The sequence below is a fragment of the Aulostomus chinensis genome, chromosome 5, assembly GCF_037954235.1.
Source record: "Aulostomus chinensis isolate RoL2024-O1b breed Wild chromosome 5, RoL_Achi_v1.0, whole genome shotgun sequence".
Classification (NCBI taxonomy): domain Eukaryota; kingdom Metazoa; phylum Chordata; class Actinopteri; order Syngnathiformes; family Aulostomidae; genus Aulostomus; species Aulostomus chinensis.
The window spans coordinates 10,000,018-10,013,756 of record NC_141324.1 but is presented as its reverse complement, the minus strand read 5'-3'; positions in this window follow the sequence as shown (position 1 = coordinate 10,013,756).

Here is a 13,739-nt window from a genome sequence, read left to right as displayed (position 1 = left end):
CTCAGTTCCCACGACCCTTCACCCTAAACCCTGAGCTGGTTTTATTCCTCCCCTCTCAGCGGGGGCCCAGCGGGGGCCCAGCAGTCAGCATGTCAGCGTGTTCTCCTGTGCTCACGACCCTCATCCTACCCTTGCTGAGTCATTTCCAGTCCAAAGACACCACCTTTACACTGTGAAACTGGCGTCTGTAGTCCTTCTCATCTACATCTCCACCACAGGAACTTCGATCTCAGTTTATCCCACCGGTGTGACATCATGGTGACATCACTTGGAGCCGCACCAGACGCCTCAATCATGAATGATTGCTTTGCTTTAAAACAGCAAATTTGTTCTGGCGTTTCTCACAGAGCAGCTGTCAATCATAATCTCACCTCTCCTTTTCACAGCATCGCTAAGAGCTGTACAGAAGATACAAAACTTCCCTCAATGGAACCCTCAGGTAGTCGGCGCCCTCTAGCGCCAGTGAGTTAACCGCAGTTAAAGTGGTGATTCACACCATCACAGCTACTCCTCGTTACTGCCTCCGCTGCAAAATGGCAGGTGAATTGTTTAAATGTCACAACCTCTGTGAAATCACCACCCTAATGTGATCCAGTTACATTTGGAAAGTGAAGAGGAGCCACGAGACAACGTTGTTTATCCTCATTCAAGGTAGCGGAGGGCTAACAGGAAGTAGCCAGCACCAGTCTGCGTAGGTAGGCTCTGCATCCTCCCGTCAACATGGACGCCACCGCATGTACCAGCTCCTGGTCTGCAGACGACCAGGCAGCTTTGTTAGAACTCGTCTGGTGGGGATTGGAATGGAAGTGATGCTCATCATAAGAGAAATGAGCGCTTGACCATTTATCAGCATGATGATTGACACATGCTGCTGATGGCGTTAGTCACTCAGCCGTCTGCTACTGTGGCGGCGGCAGTCCTGGGTTCTGATCACTGCTAAATGGCTAGTTTCTATGTCTTTGGCCACAAGATTACACCGACAGGCTGTGTTGCTTTTGGAACGTGGGGCTGCTTCCCCTCCTGTCCGTTCGCTGCTGTCCTGGTTTCCACCATGATTTCACGTCTCTCAGCCTCTTCCAACAAAGTGGCGTAGCGTCTCCTCTGCTAGCAGGTACGTCAGCACCTCCTCTGTTCAGCGAACGTCCACATGCTGAGCCAAAAGCTTGACATAATGAGCGTGAACCAGTCGTGCCCTGCTCCATCGAGCCGTCAGCCGCGCAAGATCTTCTCAAAGATACCTTCAGCCATAACTGAGAGTGAAGCTGGCTGCGTGCAGTGCATAGTTTCTAGCATTAGCACCAGACAGCTGGACCTACTTTGCCTGTTGCCATTCAAAGAGGCTTTCTTCATCAGTGGCGCTTAACATTCTAATAATGGAATCCTTTTCATGTGGTCGAAGAAAAAAAACCCTTGTTGTGGTTTCCCGCTGTAGTTTAACCCTATTATTTGTGAAGTAATTATCCTGTGTGATTTAGAAATTCTCAGCAGCACTGTTGTGGTCTCTCTGAAGTCAGGGCTTAGCCTTTCTTGTTCGCACACGCACACGCACACGCACACGCACACACTTCCGCTCTTCCAGTTAGACTGTTATCAATTAAATGAGTCAAGCAGAGGCAGGACGTTCTCACCAGTCAAACACATCTGACTACTGAGTCACTCTTTTTAGCGCTGACAGTCTTTTCATTGTTGATGTCCGTTGACTTCACCCTACAAGAGCAGTTTGTGTTTCAAGTCCTCACTAAAAGGAACCTTGTGCTCACAAATATGTTTTTCCCCTCCTTCATCATACTGTTGTGCTTCAGAATGCAAAACGAGCCGGCCATGTATTTTTAGCTTAAAGCTAATGGAGACTAATGGCTAACAACGGTGAAACTGTCCACAAACGTCCATGTGCAAACTCTCCAGCTCATCATCGGGTGGAACCCAGGTCTTCTGGATCCAGCCGATGATCAGTAACCCTCAAACACCTCAGAGATCAAAAACAGGCTGTCGACCTGCAGTTGAGCAAAAAGTGGTACACTTTGTTTCAAGTGTTTGTAGGTGAGTGAGCGCGGGGTAAACCCGACGATGAGCTGGAGATCTGTAAAGCGACACTTTCGGTTAGTTTTGCTGTTTGTAAGAGGTTTAGCCTCAGCCTAGACTTTCTGTCCTCACAAAGAGGCGAGTTTGAGACTCCTATTTGTGAGGCCTTGCAAGGCAAAATACACTCTTGGACAAAGCGTCACTTTGCTAAGTAGTTTTGTAAGAATCCCTTCAGGAGCAAGCATTTTGTGAAGTAAAAACTGGACGGCTCTGTTTTTCTCGACGTCCTGTTTGGCCCGTCTGCTCTCAGTCAGACTGAAGCTGGTCAACCAATCAGACGCCGCATGACAGGACTGGCAGAAGTTAGCGAGATTATTTGTTCTCTCCCTGACAGACGCTGAGAGGAAGTGTGGCACACCCTACCTGATACCCTCCCTGATAAGTGACCTCATTACAGCTCCGCTGGGCCTGTTTTCCTTATTCGCAGCACACCATGATGATGGCTGCCTGGCCGCCCCACAGACCGGCGCTTTAGCACTGAGCCAAGCTCTTGGACTCACTGAGTTTTTCTTTACTTGGCTTGTAAGGAGTTTCCAGAAGCGTCACTTTACCAGGCTGAAACTCAGAGAGGCCCTGCGTCTTTAATCCCTCCATCATTTATCACATCTGTGTTTGGTTTGCCAGGAGTGAAACAAAAGCAAGGTGAAGACAGCCGACCTCGCTCATTCACACGCTACCACACATGCAGGCGCCCACTCTGAACCTGAGCGTTCGCCATCGTGGATATCTTCGCCATGCAGCTGTTAGTAGCTGGCCCCTTCTGTCAGGAGAATGTAAACATCAAGTGGGGGGCTGAATCTCTGCCGCCACGGCCTTCGTTACAGCCGAACCTGAGAGAAGGCTGCACCGCTGTGTTGCTGCTGCGTCCCGACAGTGGGCTGAAATAACCTTTACTACAACACTTACAGTGACATCAGCACTGGTTCGGCCATCTTTGTTGATGAGTCTGGCTGTTGTGGGAGGGGACATCAAGCAAACATCATAGCGGCAGTTGTTGTGGAGGCAGTCTGAGGGCACCTCAGTCGACAGGGCGTCTGCCGAGATTTCCTTCCTTCCGTCTGTGACAACGAGTGATTAGAGGTTGGATTGTGATGGCAGCACATTTTGTGACGGTTTCTGTCCTCACGGATGCTTGAGCACTCACAGTTTAACATCAACATGCAGATTATCTTGATGGGATTAAGTGTGCTGGCTGTGGAAGTCCCCATTAGCATGCAGCGCTAACAAGACGAGCAGAGCGATCGGTCGGGCTGGCCATCACCCACTTCCATACCCCTGGGCGACAATTATTGTAACCCCCCCCCACACACACACACACCTACACACACACACACACACACACACACACACATAAACTTTTGCCACCATCAGGCAAATGGTTCCAAAAGTACTGTGTACGACGTTTGGAGGCACTGATACAGGCCTTGGAGGAAGACACCGATGTTTAAATGATGAGTTGGCTGATAACAGCTAGTTAATACTGGTAACCTTGAAGTGTCACTGGAACAAACCTTACTAACCTATACCTGTAGAAATGATTATGTTTTCAATATCTGTAGAACCCAAACATGCTCCCAGTTCACCCCACCCCCACCCCACTTCTCCTGGTACCTCTAAAGATGCAGAACTCCACCCTGTCAAACTGACCTCCAACTCCCCAACTCCAAGGCCGTTTTCCCTTCATACTTCTTTCTTTGCAGCTATTTTTTTTTTAATAAACGATCTCCATATGGGAGCGGAGGAGCCCCATGGGAGGGGGCCAAGACGAATATACTGCTGACAGAACACAAACATTGACCTCATCAAACGTGGTGAGCAGCTCTGATTCGCTCCATATGCTCACCTGGCACGGCGAGTCACCCTGCACCGCAACATTTCACCAGCCTTATCTTCTCATGTGGCTCCATATCTGAGAGGAGGAGGAGGAGGAGGAGGAGGAAGGCTGCTCGCTCTGGTAACCGTCAGCTGTGAGGGAACATGTCAGCATGTACAGGAACTGTGAGTCCTGTTTAGACGTGTTGGTGCTGAGCCCCCCTGCTGGGCCTCGCGTGATCGAAACAGAGAAGCAGCAGAGACAGAAACACGAGACCAGGCAGAGCAGGAGGAGGAGGGCTGGCCTGAAGGTGCCTGTTGCCCCTGGATCCCAGCCAGAGGCTTTGATTGTTGTTCACTTTCTCTCTCATGTCACTCGACGGCTGCTTGCATGTGACCTCTACCTCTGATACACGTCTCAGGAGAGAGATCGCTTACAGGACGCCGCCAGGAGAGAAATCACCCCATCTAGGAGGGGTGTACTTCACATAGTCATTAATGTGTCTGGAGCTCCAGTCCTCCCTCAGCGCTGACCTCTGACCCCTGGCATGTGGGGGGGTGGGGGTTACTCCAGGCTGCACTACATCAGATGCAGAGGCAGAAGAATCTGAGGAAGAATTACTGAGGCGGCGAGAACGTCAGCTGCCCCTGATGCAGGAGATTTAGTGGCTCCTGCTGTCAGCTGTCAGAGCAGCCATGTTCTTAGAGAGGAAATACGAAATCTGGTTTGTGAATGAATGCCGACACTGCATATTATATTTAATTATCCTTTATTTAATCAGGAAAAAAACACTGAAATAAAAAGTCTCTTTTGAAAGGTGACCTGACCAAGTAGGCAGCAGACATCGGGTACATGTCAGTAAAATTACATAGTCACGTACAACGCAAGCGAGACAATCACACTCAGTCTGGAGAGTGTCAAGGACACCAGAGACGAGCGCTGGTCCTGGCGGCGGCTCAGAGCGGCGGCTCAGAGCGGTGGCTCAGAGCGGCGGCTCAGAGCGGCGAGGGAGTCCAGCTTGAGCGGGCCTGAAGGCTCCGGGACCAAGGAGAGGCAGGCTCCTCCTTGCAGGCCCAGCAAGCACCGATGCTGTGGACACGTGACTGAATTGCATTAAAAAGTTATAGAAAAAAATTAATTGAAATTTTTGGACAAAATGAAAACCCAGAAAACAAATGTTTCAAAGAAGTAAACGTCATCCACTCCCAGTTCTGTGGAACCAGTAAATCTTAGCTCGTAATGATTTCCTCTTTTCTGATTCCTGTGGTCGCCTCATAGATTTGCTGGTTTATTCTGAGAATGTGAGTTTGGAATGATTTCACCATGATTTCAGTTTATTAAGAAAAGAGTATATGGTGGTTTTTGTTTTCCTGAGTACAGTTCACTCATCTGTACATGTTGATGAGGAGTGATGCCGTCTGACTGCCACAAAAATAGAAAATACTTTCAAGTTTTGGTAAAACTTGAAAAAAAAAAGGCAAGGCAAGGCAATTTTATTTGTATAGCCCATTTTCACAAACAGTTTGTCTCAAAGGGCTTCACATGGCATCATAACAACATCCTCTGCCCTTTGACCCTCACATCGACTGAGGAGAAACTCCATAGAAAACCTTTAACAGGGAAAAATGGGAGAAACCTCAGGGTGAGGAGGGGAGGAGGATCCCTCACCAGGAGGGACAGACGTGCAGGAGATGTTGTTACAGACAAGAAAACAGTTTATAACACAGAATGGAGGAAACATGGAAATGTTAATAACAGTTGAAGAAGGAAGCTTCTGGAAGGGGAGGCAGGGAGAGCAAGCCAGCTTGATGGGGGACTGGATGGTAGACTGGTTCATGGAAGGGGAGGCAGGGAGAGCAAGCCAGCTTGATGGGGGACTGGATGGTAGACTGGTTCATGGAAGGGGACGCAGGGAGAGCAAGCCAGCTTGATGGGGGACTGGATGGTAGACTGGTTCATGGGAGGGGAGCGCAGGCCGGTGTGACAGTAGGGAATAAGGGGGGGGGGGGGGCGATGCAGGCAGCGGTTGGGGCTCTGGTGGATCTGTGGAAACACAGAGAGACTGAGAGACACCAAGGCCAAACTACAAAGTGCAACAAGTAGTGGTAATGAGAGTTCCAAAAATGTCAAATGCCAAAAAAAAAAGTCCAGAATGTGTAAAGCCTAAGATTTCTCTGAGATGTCATAATACAGCAGGAACATGTGAGAGTACATGGGAGTCAGCGAAGAACCTACGACTGCTATCCCCCCCCCCCCCCCCCCCGCAGGCACTCTGGAGAGCTGCACACACACGACTGAGACAGTAATGAAGGAAGTTACCACATTTACAGGAAATGATGCACGATACAGCTTGATTTCTAAAGCTGTTTCCCACATTAAATGGCAGTTTCAGTCAAAAAAAAGAAAAAAAAGAAGAACTTTAAAGTTTGGTAGCACATCCTCATCCAGGGATGGGTGGGGTCATGACCCTTCGTGGTGACGGTATCAGAGCAGCTACAAGGAGTCTGAGCCGGAGATGAAACCTCATTGTGGTGCCTCCTAGGCTCCGCACACCTGCTGTGAACACTCGCTTGAAAGCTGCTGGGATAGGCTCCACCCCCCTGAACCCATAACAGGATAAGCGGAAGAAAATGAATGGGTGGAAGGAAGGAAGGATGGATAAAAAATGAGAGTGAAAATGATTAAAGATAATAATAATAACAATGATAACAACAGCAACAATGATAACAATGATAATAACAATAATAATAACAATGATAATAATGATAATAATAACACTGATAATAACAATAATAATAGCAATGATAATAATGATGATAATAACAATAATAGCAATGATAATAATAACAACAATAATAACAAGTATAATAATAACAAAAATAATAATAATGATAATAACAAAGGTAATAACAATAATAATTACAATGATAATAACAATTATAATAACAAAGATAAAAATAATAATAAAAATGATAATAACAAAGATGATAACAATGATAATAATAACAATGATAATAACAATGATAATAACAATGATAATAACAATAATAATAATAATAATGATATCTCTCCGAGGGCTTTTCACACCCTCAGACATAATAATATGCCACCGTCTGCACATTCATCAGAGTGTATCAGAGTGGGACATCAGCTGCTGAGGCGCTGCTGAGGCGCTGCTGAGGCGTGGCCCGGGACACGTTTGCGTACAGCTTCACCAGGAGGATATAGCATGGACCCACTCGCATGCTTCGCTATGATGTCACCTCTCCAGGGTCACTGAACCTCCCCCGAAACTGTCTGGAAGCCTGTCATCCTTCAAACCACCATCACGGTTCAGTTATTAATCTTAGCCAGTTTAGGACCCAGACATCATCGCGATGCACCCTGGTTTGTTTCTACCAGGACCTTTACTGCAGGAGGTGCTCATGGGAAATGGGGTCTTCATGGTTTTGTCTACTGTGGAAGATCACAATTCCACCAAAGCAAAGGACCTTGTGGTGTATTCACAGTAAACCCTGCAGGTGCAGCGTCCTCCAGCTGCTCCTGAACGGCACCTGAGCGTTGACTGGGTCACTGGCAGGAAACCCTGTTACACGTCTCCACAGTAACGTTCCCTGAGGTTATTTATTCAGGAATGTTAATGTGCTTATGGCCTCATGGCCCTCGCGGCCTCTGGCATCGGCTCCTCTGGGTTTTTGTATCAAGCATCCCATCAAGCTCTTCGGTGCCGCCACCATCTGTTCCAACAACAAAGACGATACGGCAGGAATCTACAGACGACCCCGCACCCGAACAGCCAGCTGGAGCGCACACTGCATCTGTGTGTGCTGCATCTTTGTGTGTGCTGCATCTGTGTGTGCTGCATCTGTGTGTGTGTTGCATCTGTTTTTTGCTGCATCTGTTTTGTGCTGCATCTGTGTGTGCTGCATCTGTGTGTGCTGCATCTGTGTGTGCTGCATCTGTGTGTGTTGCATCTGTGTGTGCTGCATCTGTGTGTGCTGCACATGTGTGTGCTGCACATGAATGTGCTGCACCTGTGTGTGCTGCACCTGTGTGTGCTGCACCTGTGTGTGTTGCATCTGTGTGTGCTGCATCTGTGTGTGTGTTGCATCTGTGTGTGCTGCATCTGTGTGTGCTGCATCTTTGTTGTGCTGCACCTGTGTGTGCTGCACCTGTGTGTGTTGCATCTGTGTGTGCTGCATCTGTGTGTGTTGCATCTGTGTGTGCTGCATCTGTGTGTGTGCTGCATCTGTGTGTGTTGCATCTGTGTGTGCTACATCTGTGTGTACTGCATCTGTGTTGTGCTGCACATGTGTGTGCTGCATTTGTGTGTGTTGCATCTGTGTTTGCTGCATCTGTGTGTGCTGCACACGTGTGTGCTGCATTTGTGTGTGTGTTGAATCTGTGTGTGCTGCATCTGTGTGTGTTGCATCTATGTGCTGCATCTGTGTGTGTTGCATCTGTTTTGTGCTGCATCTGTGTGCTGCATTTGTGTGTGTTGCATCTGTGTGTTGCATCTGTGTGTGCTACATCTGTGTGCTGCATCTGTGTGTGTTGCATCTGTGTGTTGCATCTGTGTGTGCTGCATCTGTGTGTTGCATCTGTGTGTGCTGCATCTGTGTGTTGCATCTGTGTGTGCTACATCTGTGTGCTGCATCTGTGTGTGTTGCATCTGTGTGTGCTGCATCTGTGTGTTGCATCTGTGTGTTGCATCTGTGTGTGCTGCATCTGTGTGTTGCATCTGTGTGTGCTGCATCTGTGTGTGTTGCATCTGTGTGTGCTGCATCTGTGTGCTGCATCTGTGTGTTGCATCTGTGTGTGCTGCATCTGTGTGTGCTGCATCTGTGTGTGCTGCATCTGTGTGTGCTGCATCTGTGTGTGCTGCATCTGTGTGTGTGCTGCATCTGTGTGTGCTACATTGGTGTGTACTGCATCTGTGTGCTGCATCTGTGTGTGTTGCATCTGTGTGTTGCATCTGTGTGTGTGCTGCACATGTGTGTGCTGCATTTGTGTGTGTTGCATCTGTGTTTGCTGCATCTGTGTGTGTGCTGCACATGTGTGTGCTGCATCTGTGTGTGTTGCATCTCTGTGTGTTGCGTCTGTGTGTGCTGCATCTGTGTGTTGCATCTGTGTGTGCTCCATTTGTGTGTGTGTTGCATCTGTGTGTGCTGCAACTGTGTGTGTTGCAGCCTGATACTGCAACCAGCACTTTAATGTATTCTAATGTTTGTGAACGTTCCAGTGAAAATGCTGGGCTTTGTAGTCGCCTCTCACGCTCTGTAAGTAGTGCCTTTATTTTCTGGGTCCCAGCTCAGGGATCTGTACTTTGTGTCACGGTTTGAATAAACACAAAACAGTTATCGGATGTGAATGTGCCTCTCTGCACATGTGAGATCCATTATTTTTCACTCTCATTTAATCTCTCTGTCGCCTCCTAAATGGAAACAGATGCACTGAGCAGCACAATCCTATAACTAAGAATTCATGAGCAACCCAGGCTGCTGAGCAGCTTCAACTGTCCATCATTCTGAGATGCGTGTCGTCTGTGCTGGCAGCAGCAGCAGCAGCAGCAGCAGCAGAGGCAGCCTGGGAAACGAGCTCATATTTGTTGCACACTGTAGACTTGACAGGTGACAATTTCCACCCATGGGAGAACATTTTCTTTGGGAACTTGAGGGACACACTTGTGCAGTAAAAGCACTGCTCACCCACCCCACCCCACCCCCCCACCCCCACTTATGCAGTTCATGTGAACCTGGAGGATTTCCTGGCCCAGTGGCCTCATCGTAAGGCTGTTTTTCTTTCTTCAGGTGCTTGTAAACACATTCATTCACCAGGGAATCAGGCTGAACCCTGGCGTGGCCCTCGATTACTCTGAGCCTACGAAATATAACTTGTTCCCTGCACAATTTATATTTTGGGCCCTGAAATTACTAAATTGAGAGAGCAAGCCTCAAAATACAGTATCTGTTCCTCTGTCCGCCCTGGGCCACCATGAAGATGCTAAAATGACATCAGAATCGCTGGAGCTCAACATGATTCAGGTGGCAAGAATTCGAGGCATGTCCTTGATGAACCCACCACTCATCCCCTTTATGATTCAGAGTAAATCACCTTTGATTGCAGTGACAGATGCAGTAAAATCTTATCTGCTCATAATTACTGACTTTCAATGACAGCCACATATTTAAACATTTTTAATGTTTGTGTAACTTTATCATTTCCCTGAAACTGGAAGTCAGAGGCCCTGAGTCGTAAAAAGAGTCACTCTCTGTGTTTAACATTTTTATGATTCGCCTCCACCTCGTGTAGCGCTGACCTCGGGGTCTCCACCCCCTGCTAGGCTGCAGCCCTCAACTTACTCCTTCATTCCAAGGAAATGACAACAATCAGTGGAGACTAATTTGCTGTCAGTTGGCTTCTTCTCTCAGATTAAATCATGAAGCCTGTGTGCTTGAGACTCCCATAAAACTGGAAACAAGATATTGATTCTAGAGAGTGACTCGGTGTTGACTCAGGCTCGGCTTTCAGGGTTGCTCAGAGTTTGACAGCCTCACTGCTGAAACCTGAGCTTCACTCGTAGGAAAACAGACTTAATGTGACTTCATCTGAGACCCGGTGCCTGAGCGGCTGCTGCTTCCGCCCTCTACAGGCCTCTCCACACATCACGCGAGGGTTTTTAATGTGGCTTGCGCTTCTATTTAGATGAGAGTCACGTCAGAGCTGCACGTTATGAGAGCCCAGCAGATGTGTCCTGGTCCTCAGAGATGCCGCGGCCCGCTACTGTGTCGCTGTCAGCTGATGTGGAGCGAATGTTAATTCTTCTTCTTCTCTTCCTTAGAAAATAATCATCGACTAAGCCTGGTTGGAAAAATTGGCTGGTTCCCTGCTGGTGGGGGCTGAGTTGGGACAGGGCGCTCAAACAATCGCCCCCTGGACAGTTACAACACACATAGGACACACACAGTTACAACACACATAGGACACACACAGTTACAACACACACAGCACACACACAGTTACAACACACAGAGCACACACACAGTTACAACACACAGAGCACACACACAGTTACAACACACAGAGCTGGTCATTTGAGATGCTCAGGTGTCAAATAGAATATTTGTTTCTGTGTACTTATAAAACAAGATATTTCCTTTAAATGTGTTTTTGGCTAATTAAGGCCAGTTACCCCAAACATATGCGTGTGTGTGTGTGTGTGTGTGTGTGTGTGTGTGTGTGTGTGTGTGTTAGCTCTGCCTGGTGTTGGTTTTGCCAGCTGTTCCGCCTCCATGGACTGGAGGAGGATTTGCGTTCCCGTTAACGTGCCATCTCTGGAACATCTTGAAGGATTTTCCTTAAATTTGGCACAGAATTTTCAGTAGGACTCACAGATGGAATGAAAAGATTTGAATTGTCAAAAGTCAAGGTCACTGTGACCTTCAATCTCACATTGTTCAAAATAACTCAAGTGGAATCCAGCTGAGTGTTTGCGGCATGCTGGACCTCCTCAGGTGACTCCACCACATCGCCGATGACTCAGATATAGAATAACCAACAAGTCTTGGCAGCTTTGTGTTTCGACGCTTTTCTCTGTGAAATCCTCAGAGCGATGATGTTATTTTTCATTGTTTCAACCCTCCTCACTGACACACCACACACTTTGAGCGGCTGAAAACACTCCACCTGTATGATATTGTGTTGGAGGTGTTTGAGGGCTCCTGTCAGCTCCTAAACATGGCAGCAACCGGATGTGAACCATCTGAACCGGGAAGCCGACGTGAGCGAGAACTGTAGAACCTGCGTCTGCTTCATGGCCGCGGATCTCTTCTCATAAACAATATCTGAATTATGTCTGTAAAAGCAAGATTACTCTGCACATTGTTGCTGGCACCTCCTCTGGGAGGACAGCTGCACTGTTTTTCTCCCTGAGAAAATATTCCAGCATTTTGTTCTTGCCAGGTTTTCCATCTGGAGAATAATTGTGTCATTTGTGGTCCTGCTCATGTAAACTACACCTCCACAGGTTTGCAGCTCCAGTGACATCAGAGTTAAGAGCATTTTATGACCCTCCAGATGGTGGGGAGGTCACGCAATAAGCATGTAAATGACTCATCACACGACACACGTGTGAAATCATCACTTACTCTGTGTGTGTTTGTTTGTTTGCTACTTTTATGAGGAATGCTGTTGTTTTTCTGAGCCCTCCTACTGTTGGAACTACAACCACACACGTATGACCCCCGTCCTGGACACGGATGCCATGATGGTGCTGTTACCAGTCAGACCAGGCGGAGGCTCTTCTGGAGGATGCAGCAGCCTTTGTCTCCCTCTAGAGTGACCAGAGCTAAAAACACCTCCTCTCTCCTCCACCAGGGGTCAGGATGAACGCCGTCACCTGAAGCACTGAGGGCTCAACCAAACACCTCCTCTTGTGTGGACACAGAGGGTCGCCATCTTTCCTGCCCACAGCTCCTCTGTCACGGCATGCAAGAGGAGCAAGACTACAGGAACCTGAAGAGTTAGCAGACAAACACAGTACAAGTACAAGTACCAGTACGTGTCAGTCCACTTAAACTAGTACGTGTCAGTCCACAGCACAGAGACTCAATGATGTACATACACACCCATTTACTACACGTGTAGTTCGCCACCAAATTCATGTACATAAACATGTTCAAGGAGTATTTCAGGATTCTCACTGCACACGAGTCCTTTCACACTCCATATACATGTATAAATACATTGAAACAATCATACACAAAGTTACTGAATGTACAAAAATACATCAAATACATAAAATATAGTACCCCAATGTGTAAGTACTCCCTACCTGGACTATTCATGTGTACTGACTATTCAGAGGCAATTCAGTCTATGGAGGATGTAACACTGAATCAGGACAGAGTAAAAGTTACAGCATCAAATGTGTATTCCGAGGAATGGTATCACAGTATCAGAGAGCCAGAGTACTCAGAGTACATATATCCAGACCAGGCCTGGTTCTCCACCCCTCAGTAACATGATTCTTAAAGTAATCATGTAGTATTTAAACTAATTATACTATCTATAGTTTTTTGATGAAGTCTACCATTAGTAATTAATGTAATGAATCCATTGTTTCAACAGAGTTGTCAGGAGAGGAGAAACAAAACAAGAAAACACTGAGAGTGCAAACGTTTTACTGCAGCAATAAAAAGCACAGAAACGGCTTCACCCCTCTGCTCATCCGGTGTGGGGAGGGAAGTGAACACGCAGCATTCAGCAAAATATCCTTGTGTACAAGTACACATGCAGTAAAACTGAGCGCCAATAAAACTTCAACTGGACTATAAAACCATGATGAATTGTGTTAACACATAGTAAATAACCAATATGTTTCCTTTCTTTTTAACTTCTCTAGAGTTGTGAAGCACTGGGCTAAATGCTTGGCCGCCCTCGCCGCCGCCCTGCCTCTGATTCGGGTCGCGCTGACGTCCGTTTTATCGGCCCTCTGGTTTCAGTTACTATCTAACGTAAATCATAAGTCACGTTGTTTTTTGGAGGTGAAGTTTTTATCATCATAAATGTGATCACGAGCACATACTGGCATGAGGAAGCTGGAGAAGGACGGCCTGGAGGTCAAAGTACTCTGTACTCAGGTACTCTTCTTGAGTAGTGTGAGGTCTGTAACCTGAGCATTTGCATTTCGGGGACTGTGTACTTTTTACTCCTGTAAACACTGACATGACCTCTAGATATCATTGTTCACAACACTCACACTCACTTTATATCAGACATGTACTTTTACTTTGATATCTATAATAGTCAGTGTTTACTGATGACTAACTTTTCTCAGAGTAGT